We start from the raw sequence: 22,671 nt of genomic DNA on the forward strand, positions 1-22,671 counted from the left end.
AAAGTTTTTTCATTTATGTTTTATTTTGCTTGCTTTTATCTTTTCTATACTCTGTGCCTTCTACTTTGTTATAATTTTTGATATACTTCACTGTGTCTCTCCCAATTTTGTCTTCGTTCCTGTGATGCTTTTTTTTCTTCAATTTTTTATCCCTTCCTATTTTATCTCCTATTGCTTACTTTCTCTTTGCTTTCTCTCTGCTTTTCCTCCTATTTCTCTTGGCTCTTGAATCTTGGCTTACTTCTTCTTTATAAAATGTAAGATTTTATTAATTTAAAAATGCATTGTGAAAGATATGGTCAGGTCTTCAACTGCTCCATGATAACTTTTTTCCTGCTTTTTGACCTTTACCTGGCTTTTCGTTTTCTCTTATCTCTATCCACTTTTCTTGTGGTGGGTTTGTGCACATTCTGTACTGGCTCTTCTTTGATTATCTATTTTTGAAATAGTGCACTTTTACGTGTTTGCCTGAAACTCATACCGGGCAGGGCCAGAACTGTTTTCCAGGTTAGCTGACGTAAGTTTTATGATTTTGTGTACGTAAGTTTGTTTGGTCTTTACTTCTACCCAGTCAGTGGATATAGGATCTGTGATATTTTTTTCACAATGAAAAGTCTTTTCTCCTCTTTGCCCCTGAAACAGATGCGTTCCCCTGCAAATACAGAGATTTCTGATCCTTCCTGTTGTCTCATCTCCTCTGCTTCTTGGAACTAAATGGACCCAGGGAAGCTTCTGCTGTCACTTGTTCATCTTGTTTTTTTCATCACAAGTAAGAGATTAGGTTTGGCACCTCAAGGTATGTTACTTTCCTTTCCTTCGAGAAGCTCATTTTGCTTGTCCTTTCTGTTCCACTGTCACTTTCTCTCTCCACTCTTCCCACTCACATTTCTGCTCTATCTTCACTGTTTTGGACACGTGTTTTTGTTTTAGCTTTTCCCTGTTTTCACATAAATTGGATTAGTGATTTTGTTTCTTGCTCTCCTTGTTGGTTTTGGATTATTTCCAAGGAAGAAAAAGGGAAAATGAAGACGTTAAGTTATCATCTTCAAACTTGAAGTCATTTTATTGTTTATGAATGTCATCTATATGTCAGGTTCTGTTAGTGTGGCTATTGCACTACAAGTTATAAGTTGTTTGTAATCTGAAAGAATCTGATCTGGAAAGGCATCTTATAAGGGGAAGCATTTTGAATAATAGGATCAAAATTTATTTAGTGACATACACTACCTTGTGCATTGATTTTTATTAGTTTTGAAAATCTCTAGATTTAGTTCAATAACTTATATCAGTCACTCCTATTTTTTATTGATGTAACATTGGTTTATGACATTACATAGGTTTTAGGTATATAACATTATAATTTGACATTCATATATACTACAGCAGCGTACTCACCACCAAAGGTGTGATTTCTGTCTGTCACCATATAATGGACCCGCTTTGTCTGTTTCACCTACCCTCCACCATCCTTCCCCTCTGGTAACCACCAATCTATTGTCTGCTTCTATGAGTTTGTTTTTGTTTTATTTTGTTTCTTTGTTTGCTTTGTTTTGTTTTGTTTTTTATATTCCACATATAAATGAAGTCGTATGGTATTTGTCTTCTCCTTCTGACTTACTTCACTTAGCACAATACTTTTAAGGTCCACCCATGTTGTCACAAATGGAAAGATTTCATCTTTTTGTGGCTGAGCAGAAATCCATTATGTGTGTGTATATATATATATATATATATACATTCTTATATATGAGAAGATATATATATCTTTATATATATATATTCTTTATCCATTCATCCATCAATGGGCACTTAGGCAGTTTTCATGTCTTGGCTAGTGTAAATAATGCAGTAATGAACATAGGGGTGTATATATCTTTTCAGATTAATGTTTTCACATTCTTTGGATAAATACCCAGAAGTGGAATACTTGGTAGTTCTATTCTTAAGTTTTTGAGGACTCTCCCTACTATTTTTCATAATGTCTGCACCAATTTACATTCCCTCCAACAGTGCATGAAAGTTCCCTTTTCTCCACACCCTCTCCAACACTTATTTCTTGTCTTGTTTTTGTTTTTTTGGTGAGGAAAATTGGCCCTGAGCTAACATCTGTGCCAATCTTCTTCTATTTTGTATGTAGGAAGCTGCTACAACATAGCTTGATGAGTGGTGCCCAGGATCCAAACCCACAAACCCCAGGCCACCAAAGCAGAGCACGTGAACTCAACCACTATGCCACCAGGCTGGCCCCTTGTCTTTTTCATAATAGACATCCTAATGGGCATGCAGTGATATCTCATTGTGCTTTTGATTTGCATTCCCCTATTAAGTAGTGATGTTGAACATGAGTTCTTTATATATTTTGGATATTAACCTTTTGTCAGGTATGTGATTTGCAAATATCTTCTCCCAATCAGTAGGTTGTGTTTTCATTTTATTGATACTTTCCTTTGCTGTGCAGAAGCTTTTTAGTTTGATGCAGTCCCATTTATTTTTTCTTTTATTTCCCTTGCCTGAGGAGGCATATCCCAAAGGGAACTTCTAAGACCGTTATCAAAGAGTGTACTGCCTATTTTTCCTTCTAAGAGCTTTCTGCTTCAGCTCTTCCATTCAAGTCTTTAATCCATTTTGAGTTAATTTTTGTGTGTGGTCTAGGATAATGGTCTACCTTCATTCTTTTGCATGTGGCTGTCTAGTTTTTCCTATGCCACTTATTGAAGAGACTTTCCTTTCTCGATTGTATGTCTTTGGCTCCTTTCTTGAAAATTAGCTGTCCATAAACGTGTGGGTTTATTTCTGGGCTTTCAATTCTGTTTCATTGATCTAAGTGTCTGTTTTTCTGCCAGTCCCATGCTGTTTTGATTACTATAGCTTTGTAGAATACTCTGAAATCAGAGAGTGTGATACCTCCAGCTTTGTGCTTTTATCTCAGAATTACTTTTGCTACTTGGGGTCTTTTGTTGTTCTATATAGATTTTAGGATTCTTTGTTCTATTTTCGTGAAAAATGTTATTGGGATTTTGACAGGGATTGTATTGAATCTGTAGATTGCTTTAGGTAATATGGACATTTTAACTCTGTTAATTCTTCCAGTCCATGAGCATGGAATACCTTTCCATTTCTTTGTGTCTACTTTGACTTCTTTCAATAATGTCTTATAGTTTCCGGTGTACAGATCTTTTACCTCCTTGGTTAAATTAATCCTTAGATATTTTATTCTTTTTGTTGTGATTGTAAATGGGATTGTATTCTTGATTTCTCTTTCTGCAAGTTTGCTTTTAGTGTATAGGAATGCAACTGACTTTTGCATGTTGATTTTGTACCATGCAACTTTATTGTATTCACTTATTATTTCTAATAGTTTTAGAATTCTTTAGAATTTTCAATATATACTATCATGACAACTACAAATAGTGATAGTTTTACTTCTTCCTTTCCAGTTTGGATACATTTTATTTCTTTTTCTTGGCTAATTACTCTGGGTAGGACTTCCAGTACTGTGTCGAGTAAGACTGGCAAGAGTGGGCATCCTTGTATTGTTCCTGTTCTTAGAAAGATAGCTTTCAGTTTTTCACCATTGAAAATGATGTTAGCTATAGATTTGTCATATAAGGCCTAATTATGTTGAGGTACTTTCCTTCTATATTCATATTTTTTTGAGAATTTTTATTATAAATGGATATTGAATCTTGTTTTTTCTGCATCTATTGAGATGATAATATGTGGTGTATCACATTGATTGACTAGTGGATGTTGAACCATTTTCATATCCCTGGAATAAATTCCACTTGATCATGGTGTATGATCTTTTTAATGTATTGTATTTGGTTTGCAAATATTTTGTTGAGGATTTTTTCATCTATGTTCATCAGAGATGTTGGCTTGTCATTTTCTTTTTTTGTGTTGTCATTGTCTGGTTTTGCTATCAAGGTAATCTTGGCCTTGTAAAATGAATTAAGAAGCATTCCCTCTTCAATTTTTTGAAAGATTTTGAGAAGGATAGGTATTAAATATTCTTTGAATGTGTGGTAGAATTCATCAATGAAGCTCTCTGGCCCTGATTTTTGGGAAGGTTTTAATTACTGTTTCAATCTCCTTAGTTGTGATCAGTTTATTCAGTTTTTCCTTTTCTTCCTGGTTCAGTCTTGGAACATTGTGTGATTCTAAGAATTTGTCCATTTCTTCTAGATTTTCTAATTTGTTGGTGAATAGCTGTTTGTAGTAGTCACTTATGATCCTTTATATTTCTGTGCTGTCTGTTGTAACTTCTCTTTTGTTTCTGATTTTATTGTTTTATTGATTTATTATTTTTTTGCTGGGGAAGATTCACCCTAACTAACATTGGTGTCAGTCTTCCTTTATTTTGCATGTGGGTCACCACCACAGCATGGCTGCTGACGAGTGGTGTAGGTCTGCACCTGAGCCTGGGCCACTGAAGTGGAGTGCACTGAACTTAACCACTAGGCCATGGGACCAGCCCCTATTTTATTTACTTGAGCATTCTCTCTTTTTTTTTCATAGTGAGTCTAGCTAAGAGTTTGTCAATTTTGTTTATCTTTTCAAAGAATCAACTCTTAGTTTCATTGATCTTTTCTATTGTCTTTTGGTCTCTATTTCATTTATTTTCCTTACTTTTACTGACTTTGGGCTTCATTTGTTCTTCTTTTTCTAGCTCATTTAGGTGTAAGGAGTAACTACTTTTTGATACGTCATATCTTAGGGTAATAATCAATTTTAATTAATTCAGATATTCTATATAAAATCTTTAGCATAGGCCCTGGTGAACAGTTAGTGATCAATAAATGTTAGCTTCATTTTCTATGTTATTTGTGCTTGTCATCTGTTATAAAACAAAATTTAGCTGAGTAAATTTGAAGATCTACTTGGTTTTAGTAAACAATTGATGAATTGGGCAGCAATTCATGAATCTAGTAAATAAGAGGGAGCTCCAAGGGGCTGGACGAAATGGAAGGCTTTTATAGGCAGCAGAAAGGTAAGACAAGGACATTAAAGAGTGGATTATTTCAGGAAAAGTCACCTTCTCTTAGGGACCAAGCCAGCAGGAGCAGTTTACCTCACTAGTGTCCATCAGGAAACTCCAGACTGATTAGTTTAAAATTCCACTCCTCAGAAAAGGCTGAAATGGCAGTGAAGTCTTGGTTTGCTGTCTTAGGAGCAAGTGACTCCATTTTGGCCTGTTGTTTCTTTTTTTTAAACACATCATTGACTATTTACAATAGTCTGCTATCATTCCTATTATCAGATGAGAACACTGAGGATCAGAGAAGTTAAATAACTTAGCCAAAGTGAGTGACAAAAACAAGTGTATCTACTACTTCTGTAGCCTGTGACTTTAGTCTCTTTTTCTTAGTGTCTGTGTCATGCTGCTTGCTTTGAGAGTCATTGAGTAGTTGACTATAGTTTCTTTTTTAAATAGGAAACTATCCTTGCTTCTTTGTGCTTTTATTGATTTCCTTTCATCATTCTTCTAAAACAACTTTATAGCAGAAAGCATCACTTGGTAAGGGCCCAATTAGTGTTTATGTCAATGGAAAGATTGCTTCTTGTTTCCTAAGACTGTGTTCCTACTTACATATCCTATACTTAGAACTCACCTTTTTTTACAATAACATGGCTTTGTAAATTCCTGTCTAATCTACCCTTTCATGGACCATGCTTTCTCTGGTCTCACTTTCTCCTTTTTCATGGACCACTCCTTTTTTTTCTCTCCCCCTGGTTCCCTTTAGCCTTCCAGTTCCTTAAAGAGACAATGTCACATTCTTAAGCACTGTGTAAATCTATGGTCCACTATAATCTTCAAAATGAAATACCTACAAGGCAAACAAGTCTTTCTCTTGCTGATATTGACCTCTCATTAGAATACAACACTGATGGGTTATTATACTAGCAAAGTCACTTCTTATTCACATTCTTCAGAGAAGCAGATGCCTAGATGGGATTAGATATGCAGGAGATTTATTGGGGAAATTTCTGTGAAGGATAAAGGAAGAAGAATAAGTAGAAAGAGGCTTCAGGACATGACTCAGATCTGAAATCTGTGAAAGCAGAGACAGAAGAAAAGATTGGGTAGTACAAGTCTCGCTTTGTGGTGCCTTTCTGAGAAAGTTCTTGTTAGGTGGTTAAGGAGTCCCTGAGTCAAAGTTGCTGTTTAGAACAATACTACATTGGGCAGAAATAGGACAGAATGAGTTTCCTTGTAATACTCAGTTTTTGGCTGCAAGAAGTCTGGTAGAAGCATGGCTTCAGGGTTCATGGGGAGCATCTCTGGGCAGTCAGTCAGCTATGCTTCTTTCAACAAGCTCTTTTGAAGATAATCTGACTATATATCTCCCAGATGTCATGCCACTTCACTCCTTCTTGCCAAAGATGCACTCATAGAAATAGTCTAAGAGAAGATTAAAATAAGAGAATAAAAGAAAACTCCATCTTGCCCCATTCGCTTAACTGAAATAAACTCATTTTCAAAGTTGACAGTTAGACTTAAATTCGGAAACTTGGGCAAAGATGGCAGTATTTATGTATGTGTCCAGGAAACGGGAAATCAGGTGACTCAGTTTAGTTGTCTGGAAGGCGTTTGCCCAGCTCTCTGGTCTAGAGAAGAAATGGAGAGCAGAGGGCACAGTTCCCTCTGTTATTTGAGAGATGAAGCATCTTTAACTGGTAGGGACTTTGATCTTGCTTCTTTTTCTGCACTTGGTTAGTTGCCCTGACTACATTGGCAAGTTGGGACAATAAAGAAATTTGTACATATGAATATTTCTATTGTAGGACTCTCAGGATTAGGATCTGTAGTTGAGAAAGATGAATTTTTAAAGTAAAAAAGTGTGGTTTTTAAAAACACCCTCCTTTATTTTGTCTATTTTTAAAGTATAAAATAATAAAACTGATGATATTTTAAAAATATAATTGCCGCAGGATAGGTGTCTTCTGCAGTGGCAGGAATTCCTTCACAGCTGCTACCAAAAATAGGTTTCAAAGACGATGGCCCCAGGGCCTTTTTTTATTCTTTGCATTTCAATTGAGAATCTTAGAAAGGAGGACAGTGAATGCAGAAGGATCCAATTCACTTAAAGTTCACCTTGTCTGCCTCTCTGTGTGCCTCCCCATGAATTTTATGGGAAAATCACAGAATTACTTTTGTTAATTTGGCCAGACTAATAGAAATAAATTGATGCCAACCCTCTGGATGTGAGAGAATCAGACAAACAACAGACTAAACAACCAAGATAGGAGCAAGACCAAGTTTACACACCTAGAATTGCATCAGTATTTATTTTCAATGTTTTTTAAAATCTTTGTTACACTTATTAATAACTATCTCAGTGATTTAGATTATACGATTTGTTTTTTTCTTAACTATTCCTAAAATACTATCTGCTTGTGGTAGGGGACCAAAAAAAGCACCCTTTCAATTTTATATATTCTCCTATATATTATTCTAATTTACTAATGAGCATTGATTTATTAAATGATAGGAATTAACTCCTCTGACCACAAAGGGTGGGTAAAAAAGGGTCTTGCCAGTTTTGGTGCTTAATAGCAAAATATGATGCCATAAAAGTATTTGTTGTGAAGAACCTTCAAATGGTTCTTTGTGAAACAAATGGTCTTAGCACTTAAGCACACTTTTTCCTACTATGAAGATAAATGCTCTAATTTTATCTCATTTATCTAACTGCAGGAGCTTCCTTCCTATGACATTTTGTTTTATTGATATTTAATTATTTAAAAATTATTTCATTAGTTCTGCTCCCTCTCAATATTTCTTTCCATTATCACTTGAAAGATTTTATAGGATGTTATATACTGTCTTCTATGTTGATCCTCATCAGCCTTGTCTTTTTGCACCTTTCTGAATTTTATTGCCTATTATCCGTCGGATGAGAGCCTGTATTTTTAATGGCTTATGTGGCTGTCCATGACAATGACCCCTTCCTCCCTCTCCACTCTCATTCCCAGCCATTCCCTGCTGAGCACTTTATGCTCTGATCACACAGAATTGCTCATGTTTTCTCATATCCATTTTACTGTTTTATGCTTTGCTAATGATAGTAACTTCATAGACTCTTCTCCCTGTCACTCCCCTCTCCTTACCCATCTGTTCTATTTTTTTCAACCGACTAACTTCAAATCATTTTTCAAACCTTAGTTTGGTGGTTTTCTCCTTCCTGAAGCTTTCTGAAATCCCCTCATTCTGGCTAGGGGCCTCTGTGTTCTCACGGTAACTTCTTCATACTTCTGACTTTTCCCACATGTAGTGAAATCGTCTCTTATGTGTTTGTCTCCCCCAACACAAGCAAGCTTCCTGTGGTAAGAATCATATCTCATTCATCATGCATCCTATTCCTAGCAGTGTGCCTGTCAGGGTGTGCAATAAATGTCTGCAGAGTGGGACTTCAGTTTCCTCTACTCTTTTTGGTTTCATATATTCATGTCCCTGATATTCCAGGCATTTTTATTTTTCAACATAGAGTTTTTAGGAAATCTGGCTAGCTTGGGTATGTTATTATTTTCACTTTGGATAGTCATTTACCCAGTCATTTTAGTTTCTATATTTTAGTGGTGTCTCTCTAAGTCACACAGAGAGGCCTTTAGACTCTTTGGGAAATTATTGAACACCATGTGGTGAGCTCTTTATATGAAAGAACATCCTACAGTACAATAATAAGGACAGCAACATAGCTTAGTGGCAAAAGTGAAACAGACTTTAGTTTGAATCCTCTTTCTGCCAATGACTGCAATACAACTTTCAGTGAATTGCTAGGCCCCTTTCACTTCTTCTGTTTAAAGTAAAGATCCTAGAAATCTACTTTACAAAATTATTATGAAGACCAGCTCGACCAAGTACCTCAAAAGCCTCCAGCAAGTATATGCTTCCTCAGAAATGCTTGGTAAAAATGTAATATAAGAATTTTCTTTCTATTCATACCAACTGGTTCTTTTTTTATGTTCATAACTTTAATGAGGTAAAATTGATATACAAAACCCCCACATATTTATAATTTGTATATAATTTGATGAGTTTGGACATATGCATACATCTGTGATACCATCACCACAATCAAGGTAATAAACATATCCATCACATCTAAAAATATCCTTGTGTCCTTTTGTATGTGTATATGTTTGATAAGAACACTTAACATCAGATGTCTCCTCCTAACAAAGTTTCAGTGCGCAATGACATCTTAAGTATAGGCCCTGTGTTGTACAGTGCTCTCTAGAATTTACACATGTTGTATAATAGTAACTTTATGTCCATTGATCAACAAGTCCCCACTTACCCCTCCCCCCATGCCCTGGCAACTATCATTCTATTTTCTGCTTCTATAAGTTGGACTATTTTAGATACCTCATATAAGTGAAATCAGGCAGTATTTGTCCTTCTGTGACTGACTTATTTCATCATATTCTCCCAAATAGTAGGATTCTCTTGTTTTTTAAGGCTGAATAATAGTCCATTGTATATATATGCCACATTCTCTGTATTGGTTTTCTGTTGGTGGACATTTGGTTGTTTTTATATCTTGGCTATTAGAATAATGCTGCAATGAACAGGAGAGTGCAAATATCTCTTAGTGATACTGATTTGAATTATTTTGGATATATATTCAGAAATGGGATTGCTCAATCATATGGTAGTTCTGTTTTTAATTTTTTAAGGAACTGCTATATTGTTTTCCACAGTGACTGAAACATTTTACATTCCCAACAGTGGTGTACAAGGGTTCCGGTTTTTCCACACCTTCGCCAACACTTGTTATTTCCCTCTCCATTAATTTTTTTTTTTTGATAATGGCCATCCTAACAGTGTGAGGTGATATCTCATTGTGATTTAGATTTGCATTTCACTGATGATTGGTTGAGCACCTTTTCTTTGCTTGTTGGTCATTTGACTTCTTTGGAGAAATGCCTATTCAAAAGTCCTTTGCTCATCTTTTAATTGGGTTATTTGCTTTTTTACTATTGAGTTGTATGAGTTCCTTACATATTTTTAAAATTAACCCCTTATCAGATATATGGTCTGCAAATATTTTCTCCCATTCCATAGGTTGCCTTTTCCCTCTGTTGATTATTACCTTTGCCGTGCAGAAGCCTTTTAGTCTGATGTAGTCCCACTTGTCTATTTTTGCTTTTGTTGTCTTTGCTTTTGGTGTCATATTCATGAAATCATTGCCAAGATTAATGTCATGAAAATTTTCTCCTGTTTTCTTCTCAGAGTTTTACAGTTTCAGGTCTTATGTTTAAGTCTTTAATGCATTTTGAGTTGAATTTTCTGTAAGGTGCATGACGAGGGTTCAATTTTATTCTTCTGCATGTGGGTAATCAGTTTTCCCAATACCATTTGTTGAACAGACTATCCTTTCCCCACTGTGTGTTCTTGGCACCCTTGTTGAAGATCAGTCGACCATAGATGAGACGGTTTATTTCTGGGCTCTCTATTTTTGTTCTATTGGTCAATATGTCTGTCTTTATGCCAATACGTTGATGGCAGAAATTAAATAAGACAAAAACACATGGAAAGAAACAAAATTCTGTGTTTTTGGATTGGAAGACTTAATATTGTTAAAATGTCCATACTACCCAAAGTAATCTACAGATTCAGTGCTATTCCCTTCGAAATCCCAATGGCAGTTTTTACAAAAATAGAAAAACCAATTCTAAAATGCATATGGAACCAGAAAAGACCCAGAGTAGTGTAGGGGAGGACGAAATTTTCCTTTCCCCTTCTAGGTTTCTTTGGCTCGTCTAAGAATTAAATAGACATGGGATAGATTAACAGGAGAAAATGACACAAAATTTAATAATGTGTACCTCCAGAACACTTGGGAGAGACCCAGGAAAACCAAGTAACTCGCCAAAATGGCCAAAGCCCTCACCTTAAATACCATCCTCAGCTAAAGACAAAAGAAGATGTTGCAGGTGGGAAGAGTCAGGGAATTCAAAGGGAAGGAAGGCAGTTCTCAGGTGGGTGAAAAGGAGCAAACGTTTGGAAAACAAGTGTTGGTCCACACTGAAACAGAATGCAGGAGGGGAGCCCAACAACAGGCTTTTCTAGGTTCTTCCCTGTCTACCACCTAGTTCACATTATGCTAAAGTAATTGGTTGCTTCCTGGGACAGGTTTTTTTTAATCTGAATTCTTTTAGGCACTTAAGGGGGAGGTAACAAGTAAAATTTTCTAAGTCTTCTTTCTTAAAAATAATCAGCCTAGGGGCCGCCCATGGCTGAGTGGTTAAGTTCACGCATTCGGCTTCGGTGACCCTCCGTTTCAGTGGTTTGGATACCCGGCACCAACATGGCAACGCTCATTGGGCCATGCTGAGGTGACATCCCATACAGGATAACCAGAGGCACTCACAACTAGAATATACATCTATGTATTGGGGGTGGCTTTTGGGAGAAGAAGAAGAAAAGAAGATTGGCAATAGATGTTAGCTCAGGTGCCAATCTTTAAAAAAAAAAATCAGCCTAAAATAATTCTCAAGTTAAAGAGACACATTACACATTTTAAGGTGACAAATTTTGCTCCCCTTCAGTAGCCAAAGTTATCTTGAGAAGAAAAACAAAGCTAGAAGCACCACACTTCTTGATTTCAAAATATATTGCAATGCTACAGCAATTAAAACAGTATGGTACCACATACCTATTGATTCTGAAATATACTAGAACCAGTATAGTGTCTAAGTATTTTGTGACTATCACAGTAGAGGGATGTAAGTTAAAACAATTTGCTGGAGTGTTTGCCCTAGAAACAATTTCACTCAGGTTGATTTGTTCTACAGCTTTGCTGGGATGTGATTGGGCACCAGAGCATAGAGGTGTGACCACTATTATCTCTTAAAGTGAGGAAGGAAATTGATAGAATCCTTCAGAGAGGAATATTCTTGCACCTCCCTCTGCCCTGAAAAAGGGTTATTTTGGGATCATTCAAAAATCCGGCTGTAGGTATAACTATGTCTGGAATTTGGGTAAGTCATATGCCTGCCCTGGCCTGAGTGCCCTTATCTCTGCATTCAGGGGGATGGGATTGATGGTTTTTAAATTTTAACATTTTATCATCTTTGAGGCAGCAGGCAGAGCTGAGCTCCACAAAGAGATGGCAACAAAGAGGCTGTCTGGGAACATGGGGAGAGAATCGGTATGGGTGTCTCCCATGACCCTTCCTGTATATGCAGGGCTGGGCACATAGCCAACTTTAGACAGAAACAGCCAATCTCCAGGCTGATAGAAGACGACCAGAGGTGTTTTTTGAAATGCCCACCCAAGATTCTCTCTCAGTGGCTTGTCAAAGTGTTCAGAAGAGGTCAGTCCTCTTTAAGGTCCTACTGGGAGAAATAATATAAGCAGGAATAAAAGACAGCTGGAGGCACATCCAGCAGATCTCTATCTATGGTTTGTGCGTTTATTATTTGATCTCCTGTCTGGTTTCCTGGCTCATGTTTCTGTAAGCATTCTTGATAATAAAACTAATGAAACTACTAAAACTAATGGAATATGAACCAAGTACCAGACATTCTTCTGAATACTTTATATGAATTATCCCAGTTAGTTCTCACAGTAGCCCCATGAAATGGATATTTCTGACTTATTTCAGAGATGAGGAAACTGAGACACAGTGAGGTTGAGTGACTTACATAAGGTCAAGCTTCTAGTAAGTAGGGCTTAGACCTGAGTCAGGTGTGTCCAGAGCCCATTCACTTTGTCACTCTGCTGTACTTTCTCCCTAAAAGACTCTAGGCTGTTGGGTTGGTATCATTTAGTTTCTTGGCTTCTATGCTTAGATTTGAACCAGTTACCAGTTTTTGTTGTTGTGTGCAGTGTGCTATTTCTCCCTTGTCTAAATTCTGTCCTATTGATCAGCACACCTGTGCACTGCCACATTTGGGCAACTGCCAGTCCTGAAACTGCCTCTCTCTTCCAGTTGCCTCTCTGGTCTCAGTTAGGAGACAGTTGAAGTTCCATTATTAAGGAGTAAAAATATGTTTCATGAAGAGAGAAACTCTTAGAAAGCCAGCCCATCATGTTATGAGAGTCAGAGAGTTTGTGGGCAAATCTCAGCTCTTTTGCTGTCCTGTTAAAGATAGAAATGGCAGTTGTATGGTCTATTAGTTATTTGTGACTACTGTAACAGATTATCACAAACTATGTGGCTTAAAACAACAGAAATATGTTTTCTTACACTTACGGAGGCCAGAAGTCTAAAGTCAAGGTGTTGGGAGAGCTGCACTTCTCCGGAGCTCTTGGGGAGAATCCGTTCTTGGCCCCTTCCAGCTCCGGGGCTGCATCACTCCAATCTCTGCCTCCATGGTTCCATTGTCTCTTCTTCTTCTGTTAAATTTCCCTCTGCCTTCTTTCTTACAAGGACACTTGACATTGGGTTTAGGACCCACTCAAATAATCCAGGATAAATTCCTTTTCTTAAAATTCTTAATCACATCTTTTGCCGTATAAGGTAATTTCACCCTTTCACCATATAGGGTAATATTTATAGGCTCTTATGATTACTATGTAGGCATAACTTTTTGGGGGCCACCTTTTAGCCCACTTTATATGATATGGCCTCAGTGTATCTTCTATACAGGGCTGTGGCGGACATTGCTAATTGTTTACTGAACTCCAATAAAGCTCAGACTTTTCCTCTTTAAGACATTCTGGGCAGCTACTATCAACTGGCTGGGGCTTGCTTTGGAGATAAAATCAGGTTCCTATCCATAGCATGATCCATAAGACTCCTTTCAACCCTTATATCTGGTGTCTCTGCTACTCTTTGCAAACTGGCAGTCAAGGCCAGGTCTGTGCATAGGAAATGGAAGGGGTTGAGGTACTTTGTTTTGCTCAGATATTGGCGGGGAGATAGAGATAATGTGAAGATTTTAACCGTCACTGAGGACAAAAATATTTTTTGCATGTTGCTAGAAAGCTTCTTTCCTGAATTTGTTTAAAGAATGATTCTGTCTTCTCTAGGGCTTTCTCTCCTACGTCTCTAGACTGTCAGGCTATCAGGATCTTAAATCTGCCCAAGCTTAGATCCCCTCTACTTATAATCTGAACGTTTCCACAAAAGCAGAATAAAAACTATTAGAAAACAGCTTGTAAATTTAAAATATTTTTTACAATTTCTTTGGGGTCCTCATTTACATAATCATTGTTTTTTAGTCTTCACTTAGTTATGTGGTTTTGATTTTATTTTCTGGTTTTTAGTTTAAAAATTCTCATACACAATCTTTTGATAAGAGATAAATTGTTGTGGGACAGGGCATGCGGTGTGATAGTTTGGTATTGAGACAGATTTGTTGAAGTTGTGACCCTGTTCCTTAGTGACTGGATGACTTTGGGCAAGTGGAATTTGTCATACCTCCTCTGCAGGCTGTGATGAAACAACATAAATCAACTCCCTTAATACGATTTGCTGCATGAATGAGTGAACGTTCTCTAGGTGCTCTAGCAGTACATGAAAGATCAAAATTTCCTTTGACTTAATAGAGCCGAGTGCTTTGAAAATAGAGACTCTTAATTCCAATATTCAGTGACGGAAAATTAACATGAGGCAAAGCCTGACCACCGGCCAAATGCTTTTTGAGCACCAGCAAAGCCCCCTTCAGCTCGGGTAGCTGTGCCTTATGATTAAACAGTGCCACCACTGGGGAAGAATAATTCTGAAGACAATCATATTATGGTGAGATATTTTTGGAAACAGAAATCGTAGGAAACTCATTCAGTTCAAATGACTTTATTTCTGGAGGAATTTCATTGGTAATAAAACAACTCTGCTCTGTGAGTAACTGGTTGGTATGCTGGTCTTTGCTAAAGCATCACTATTTGCATGGGGATTGCTTAGAACTAGAACACTTACATATTTGATGTGATCAGAAAAAGGTCTTAATACACGTAAACAAATCTGTGTACCTTAAAAAGACAAACAATGATCTTTGAATATATGCTTTCCTTCTGAATTCCTCTCATTCTATTGTATTTCCTCATCCCTAAGTTTTGCATTGTATCATATTGTTTCTATTCCTATTATCATATTCATTTTTTCCTCTATGTGTTGTTAGATAGGATGCTCACAGAAAGAGCAGAGCTGCATATCTCTTTTATTAACCTTCGGCACAGTGCTATTGGAACTCTGTGGGGTACTCATGAGATACTAACTGCTAATGCTCAGCACATTAATGTGCTCCTCAAATGGGAAATAAAAAGTGGCTGTGCCTGAGAGGAGGTGCAGAGCGGTGTTTAGAAAGACTATGGGGGCTGGCCCGGTGGCATAGTGGTTAAGTTTGCATGCTCCGGCGGCCCAGGGTTCACAGCTTTGGATTCTGGACATGGACCTACACACTGCTCATCAAGTCGTGCTGAGGTGGCATCCCACATACAAAATAGAGGAAGATTGGTGCAGATGTTAGCTTAGTGACAATCTTCCTAAAACAAAAAGAGGAAAATTGGCAACATATGTTACCTCAGGGCCAATCTTCCTCACCAAAAGAAGAAGAAGAAGAAGAAAAAGAAAGAAAGAAAGACCATGCACTTTGAGGGCCACAGACCTGGATTTGAACCTTGACTCCACCACTTAAATTGCTTCCCAACCTTAAGCAAACCACTTAACCTATAAGTCTCAATTTTCTTTCTTTTAAAATGATTATAAAATCAAACTAAACCAAACCGAACTGAATATATGGATATTCAGACCTTGCTGCTCACTTCTAAGTCATTTTTAGAAATTTTTTCAACCAAAGTTACATTTCCTTTTATAATAGAGAAGAAAAGTAGTACAAGGACTAATAATTTGAGCAGGCGTGAGGACTGCTTGGTATCATTCTTCAGTGGAACATCACGCTTTTTGGAATGCCTACTCTGCTTGTAGCTTCTTATTTCCGTTTGCTTTATAGGAGTTGTTTGAATAATTTTATATCCAGGGGATATATTAGCTACAGTGAGCCATTTTAGCCACATGATGCAATCACTCATTTACAACATATTGTTCCCAATATTATTGGACGAATAGAACTGTTGAAACAAACAGAACTTAGTGAGTAATTCTGAAAGCAGATTGATTTACAGTTTCATTCTTTTATCCTTACACTCATTTGTTCTTTCATTCATTCTGGACCATTTGTTTAAACTGATTCATTTATTTAATAAATATTTATTGTAGATCTGCAATGTGCTAATTACTGGTTACAATAACAAAGAAGAATAGAAAATTATACATATACACACATATTCAAATATAAGTATAAATTTATTCAAATATATATATATATATATACGTACATATGTATGTGTGTGTGTCTGTGTATTCATATCTCCTACCCGTTTTGAGGAAGGATTTGCTGGGTAGCTTGCAGAAGTTGAGATTGAAAAACAAACAGTGGGGGCCGGCCTGGTGGCACAGCAGTTAAGTTGGCACATTCCGCTTTCGTGGCCCAGGATTCGCGGGTTCGGATCCTGGGTGAGGACAAGGCACCACTTGTCAAGCCATGCTGTGGCAGGCATCCCACATATAAAGTAGAGGAAGATGGGCATGGATGTGAGCTCAGGGCCAGTCTTCCTCAGCAAAAAGAGGAGGATTGGCAGCACATGTTAGCTCAGGGCTAATCTTCCTCAAAAACAAACAAACAAACAAAAAACAAATAGTGGCACAGCCCAATGTATCAGTAAAGAGTTTGTCTTTGGAGTCAGACAGCTCTAGGTTCAATCTCTGGCTGTAAATCCTGAGAAAGAGGCCAAATCTATTTGCAGCCTCAGTCAAACTACATGGAAGATTCACATGCGAGTGTGTGCATGTGTATGAGCGTGTGCATGTCCCTGTGTTTAAACTTTGGGAGTAGAAAAGGAAGATTTGATTAATAGCTGCTTCTCAGACCTAGGATCTGGTGGTATCCTCATTCCAACTAGACCTTGGACTTGCTGTTTGTCTTCACTGGGGACAACCTCTTTCCTGGGTTAAATTGCCTTAATTGAAGCTAGAGTCATTGTAAAGATGGTTCTTGCTTTGTTTTCATTCTCACTGGTTTCTCTAGGCTAAAGTCCCAGCATGTCATACAGACAAGCTGGCTCCAGTGTCTACAATGTGCAATTGTCAAATATCACATTACGTCGTGAAACTCTGAGTACTGAATTGTATCATAGGCCAGTTAAAGGCTGATCAATTTAAGTAGATGGGTTGCAGGCCTGTGTTTTGGAGGGATTTCTTGAGATCTACTGTTCAAGTTCTGAATAAGAATAATACTGAATTGAGACCACAGAGTTCTTCATCATGTATCCTCATGTAGTAACAACTTTGCTCTAAAAGGTTTAAAAGTAGATCTTATCCAGAGATTAACCATAACAATCTCTGAATTTAAGAACTGTCAGGAAAAGTTAGTGAAACAATGTTATTCTCAAGAAAATTGAGATTTAAGAAAATTTAATATTGTCCGTTAAGGCAATAAGAAAGCAACTCAATTAATTCAACAAAAACTTGCTATACATCAGACATGTTAAAAGTGCTGGAAAATAAAGACGAATAATCCCCAAGCTCGCTATTTTGAAAATCAATAATGTAGGGGAAGGATCCTCACATTTCCTATGTAAACTATTCCTCAGGGTATGCAAATAGTTAATGAGAGGAGGTTTCTCTTTATGGGGGTATTTAGTTAATGAGTGAAGAATAAATGATAGAACTAGAAGATCGCATTTTATCTTTTGCTATGGACTGAATTGTGTCCCTCCAAAATTCATATGTTGAAGCCCAAACCCCCAATATGACAGTATCTGGCAATAAATTTTCTAATGAAATAATGGTTCTAAGCAATGATCATTAATGACTGCTAATTTCACAGAAAGAGAGAGAACCAGAAAATACAGGTCTCGTAATAGAGGTAGATATTACTGCCTTTGAAGTAGTATTGCCAAAAACTCTAACCTGAATCTATTGAGCTTCCAGACCTAACTATAAAATTATAGTAAATAAAAGGGTGGGGTGTTAAGGAATATTTTATATGACAATATGGTGATATAGTCAGCAATAGCCTGGCTGTGGGAAACTCTACAAGACAGATAAACTAATTTCTTCAACACACAAATTGTAAGGAAGAAAAAAAGCCTATGAGGGAAGAGGAACCCTATGGATTAAAAACGAAGGCTATCTACCAGTTGCCGTTTGTGGGCTTTGTTAGAATTCTGATTCAAATGAATATAGAGTAAGAAATATTTCTGAAACTATCAAAGAAATATGAGCACTAATTGGACTGTCAATGATATTAGTGAATTATATAATTACTAGAGGGGATAATGGAATTATAATTGCATTTTACAAAAAAAATTGCATTATCTTTTAAAGGTATGTGTTGATATATTTGTGGATGAAACAACACTGCTGTCCAGGAGTCCTTTCAAAATAATCTGGAGGAGGGGAAAGTGCATAAGAAAATAGATGGAGCGAGATTGGCCTTGAGTTGATGATGGTTTAAGGTGGGTGATGGGTGAGTAGAGGTTCGTTATACTACTCTCTCTTCTTATGCAAACGTTTGAAACTTTTCATAACATCTTAATAGAAAGTTAGATAAGAAAAACCTCAATCTTGCCCTGAAGGCTCTCAACATCTAATAAGATAAGCATGCGAGCATGCAGATAATTGTGATACAATGTGATATTGGCTTTAATTAGAGTGTTATCCATAGCATTGAATGTGAAGGGGAAGGGGCCATCCCACAATCATAAGATTTAATCCTTAGAGGATGTGACAGTGTGTCAGTCATGGTTCTCCAGAGAAACAGAACCAGTATCTATAGTTACATCATCTATATCTGTATCTATATCTATATCTATATATCAGTAACTCCCATACATAATAAAATTAGGCTGACTGGCTGGCGTAGTGGTTACGTTTGTGTGCTTGGTTTCAGCAGCCCAGGGTTTGCATGTTCAGATCCTGGACTCGGATCTACACACCGCTCATTAAGCCATGCTGTGGCAGCGTTCCCATATACAAAAAAATAGAAGAAGATTAGCACAGATGTTAACTCAGGGACGATCTTCCTCAAGCAAAAAGAGGAAGATTGGCAACACATGTTAGCTCAGGGTCAATCTTCCTCACGAAAAGAAAACAATAAAAAAAAAATAAAATCAGGCTGAGATTGAGATCAATAAGAGTGCACCTACATACCAACGATAAAAGGCCTATACCAATTATCAACGAAACAAAAGATTATTTTGATCTGTCAGTGAAGCAAAAGGTACAGCTTGTTCATCTCAGTGCAATCATACCTATCTCAAGTCTAGCTCAACCTTCCCCTGAACTGTAGTGGAGTCACACGTGCCTGATGCTTTAATCCGTCCAGGTGCATGATAAGCACTGCAGGGGAGGGCTCTAAATCTGAAGGACCTCCTCATGAAGCCACAGGTGTGGGTTGGCAGAGAGCTAGCAGTGCTGCAAGAATACGTTGCTGGGAGGGTAAGCCATCTGCTCGTGCAATTTAATTTTACCTTCTGGACCCACTCGAGTTTTATCCCATATGTAGCAATTCCCCTTGAGAATGGCATGCTACTGAGGTTGGTTTGCTCACTCAGCTCCATTCCATACTCCTTTAGGTGTGACTTTTTGACCTGCAGAAACTGTGAAGGTAAAAATCTACATATCCTAGGGCCAGCCTGGTGGTGTAGTAGTTAAGTTTGTGTGCTCTGTTTCAGCTGCTGGGGGTTTGCAGGTTTGGATCCCAGGTGTGGATCTACATGCCACTCATCAAGCCATGCTGTGGTAGCATCCCATATACAAAATAGAGGAAAACTGGCAACAGATATTAGCTCATGGCCAATCTTCCTCACCAAAAAAATTCTAAAAATCTACATATTGTAGACTCTTTTACAACTAGATTTTAGAGACAACCACATGAGAGTTGAAGGAAGTAAGGTAAAGGCCATCTTCTGTCCCTGTTGGCTGTTTTCTCCTGAGGACCCACTTGAATATAAATTCTACCACCAGGAGTATTCCAGTGTTTAATCTTCAGTGTCTGGGGGTTGAGAGGCATTTGCAGTGGTGGTTGCTGGAGTGCGGGCTTTTTGATTTTGGCTCCCTGATTCCTGGATTGCAGTTACTGCTGAGTGTTCTTGAACTCAACTGTGTAAGTGGTGGTCTCAGAGGAAGTCGTTCCCTGAGTGATCAATTGTGTAGTGTTCTAATAATATCTATCTATGCATACACACAGACACACACACACACACACACACACACACACATGCGCTACCTGGGCTTCACTTTTGCCTGAAAAAATGCTGATGAACACTAGAAATAAGGGCAAGAGTCTGAGAATCAAGAGCCTGGAGTGTTGTGCTGCACCCGCCATCTGGAAGAAGTGAGCGTTTCTAGCTCTGTTGTCAAACAGCCCTAGTTCTCAGAAATGAGGCAAAAGGAAATTTAAAAAGCATGAATATGTTGTCATTGCCATACACATATGATTAATTCCTTTTTTATCCTATGTTGACCTATCCTGTTTTTGAGACTATAAATTTGGGGTCAGAAAGGGTGGAGAGAGCTTGCATGATGGGAAAGCCCTGGGTTAGGGGTTCGAAGACCTGAGATGTATTCTCCACATTATACTTGGTCAAGCCCTCAAACCCTTAGATGATCTGTATCCTTATTTATGAAATAAGAATGATATTCCCTGCACTGCCTACTTTAGCAGATAATGCAGAGATGGCATGGGAAGATGCATGTTCATTTATTCCACTTATATTTACTGAAGGCTGACTATATTCCGGGTTCTAGGTGCCGGATATTCAGAATTGGACAAAAGTGTTATAGTGCTTTGCAAACTGCACAGGATATGATAAGTGTTAGGTTTTTATTATCACCTAACATAGCTGGGGCCTTATTACAGAAAAAGGGGAGTAAAGACACTAGGTCTGAAATTTTCTTCACTTCTCTAACACCCCATTTTCCAAACGCCCTGACTTAGCTATTTCTCTTTTCCTATCAAAAAATGGTACTTGCATAAAGATACCACGTAGATTAAACCATAACATTCCTTCAAAATGTCTCCTTGTTTATCCATTTATTCAGCAAATATTCTGAGTACCTCATCTGTACCACACATGGCGCTACGTTCCAGGGATGCAGAAGTAAACAAAAAGAAGCAAAGTCATGTGGAGGTAACTGGTCCAAGCTCTAGAGGGAGAATATCTAGTGTTGCCTTAGCAAATTATGGTTTTTGGTTCTGTTTCATTATCCTAATTTGCAAAATGTGATTAATGATGGGACTTTGGGGATGGATCAGAGGGATTTGGCGGTTGACGAAGGAAAAGACAGGACTACAACATGGCTGCGGTACACACAATCTGTCCCTGGCCCCATTTTAGTTTTTTAAAAGGCTTAACTTTTTAAAAAAAGTTTTAGGTTCTCAGCAAAATTGAGGGGAAGGTACAGAGATTTCCATGTATCTCTTATCATATATGTAGTTTGCAGCGTTTTTTTCCCCATTCCTTGGGTAGACTTTTCATTTTGTTGATGGTTTCTTTTACCCTGCAGAAGCTTTTTAGTTTGTGTGTAGTCCCACTTGTTTATTTTTGCTTTTGTTGCTTGTGATTTTGGTGTCAAATGCAAAAAAAAATCATTGCCAAGACCAGTATAAAGTGCTTTACCTCCTAAATTTTCTTCTAAGAGTTTTAGGATTTCAGGTCTTATGATCAAGTCTTTAATCCATTAAAGTTAATGAGTTAGTTTTTGTGTGTGGTATAAGATAAGGGTCCAGTTTCACTCTTTTGCATGTGAATTTCCAATTCTACCAACACAATTTATTGAAGACACTATCCTTTTCTCATTGTTTATTCATAGTGCCTTTGTTAAAAATTAACTGACCATATATACATGAATTTACTTCTGGGCTCTCTGTTTTATTCCATTAATCCATGTGTCTGTTTTTATGCTGATACCATAGTGTTTTGATTATTATAGTTTTGTAATATAATTTGAAATCAGGGAGGTAATGCCTCCAGCTTTGTTCTTCTTTCTCAAGATTGCTTTGGCTAGTCTAGGTATTTTGTGATTCCATATGAGTTTTAAGATTTTTTTCTATTTCTGCGAAAAACGCCATTAGAATTTTGACAGGGGTTGCATTGAAGGTGTAGATTGCTTTAGGTAGTGTGGACATTTTAACAATATTTCTTTCAATCCACTAACATGAGACATCTTTCCATTTATTTGTGTCTTCTCTAATTTCTTTCATCAAATTCTTATAGTTTTCAGTGTATGTATATTTTATCTCTTGGTTTAATTTTACTCCTAAGTATTTTATTCTTTGGTGCTATTGGAAATGAGATTGTTTCCTTAATTTCTTTTGCAGGTCGTATGTCATTATTGTCTAGAAAGGCAACTGATGTTTGCATATTGATTTTGTATCCTACAACTGTACTGAATCAGTCCGTGAGATCTAACAGAGACTCGGGCGTTAAGCGACTCGCCCTAGCTCTTTTCAGGGAGAAACTGGGAGCTGAGTGTGCTGAGCCAGATGGAATCATCCACCGGGAAATACTCGTGTCTCCAAATAGAGTGGCTGCTTTGTTTTGAGTGGTCCCAGGGCACCTGTAAATGCTGAGCCCCATCAGCTCCCAGAGCTAGGTGATTTGGGGGCCTGTCCCTTAGTTGGCAGCCTCAATATTTGGAGTGCTAGTTGTGT

Source organism: Equus quagga, chromosome 14 (assembly GCF_021613505.1).
Source record: "Equus quagga isolate Etosha38 chromosome 14, UCLA_HA_Equagga_1.0, whole genome shotgun sequence".
Lineage (NCBI taxonomy): Eukaryota > Metazoa > Chordata > Mammalia > Perissodactyla > Equidae > Equus > Equus quagga.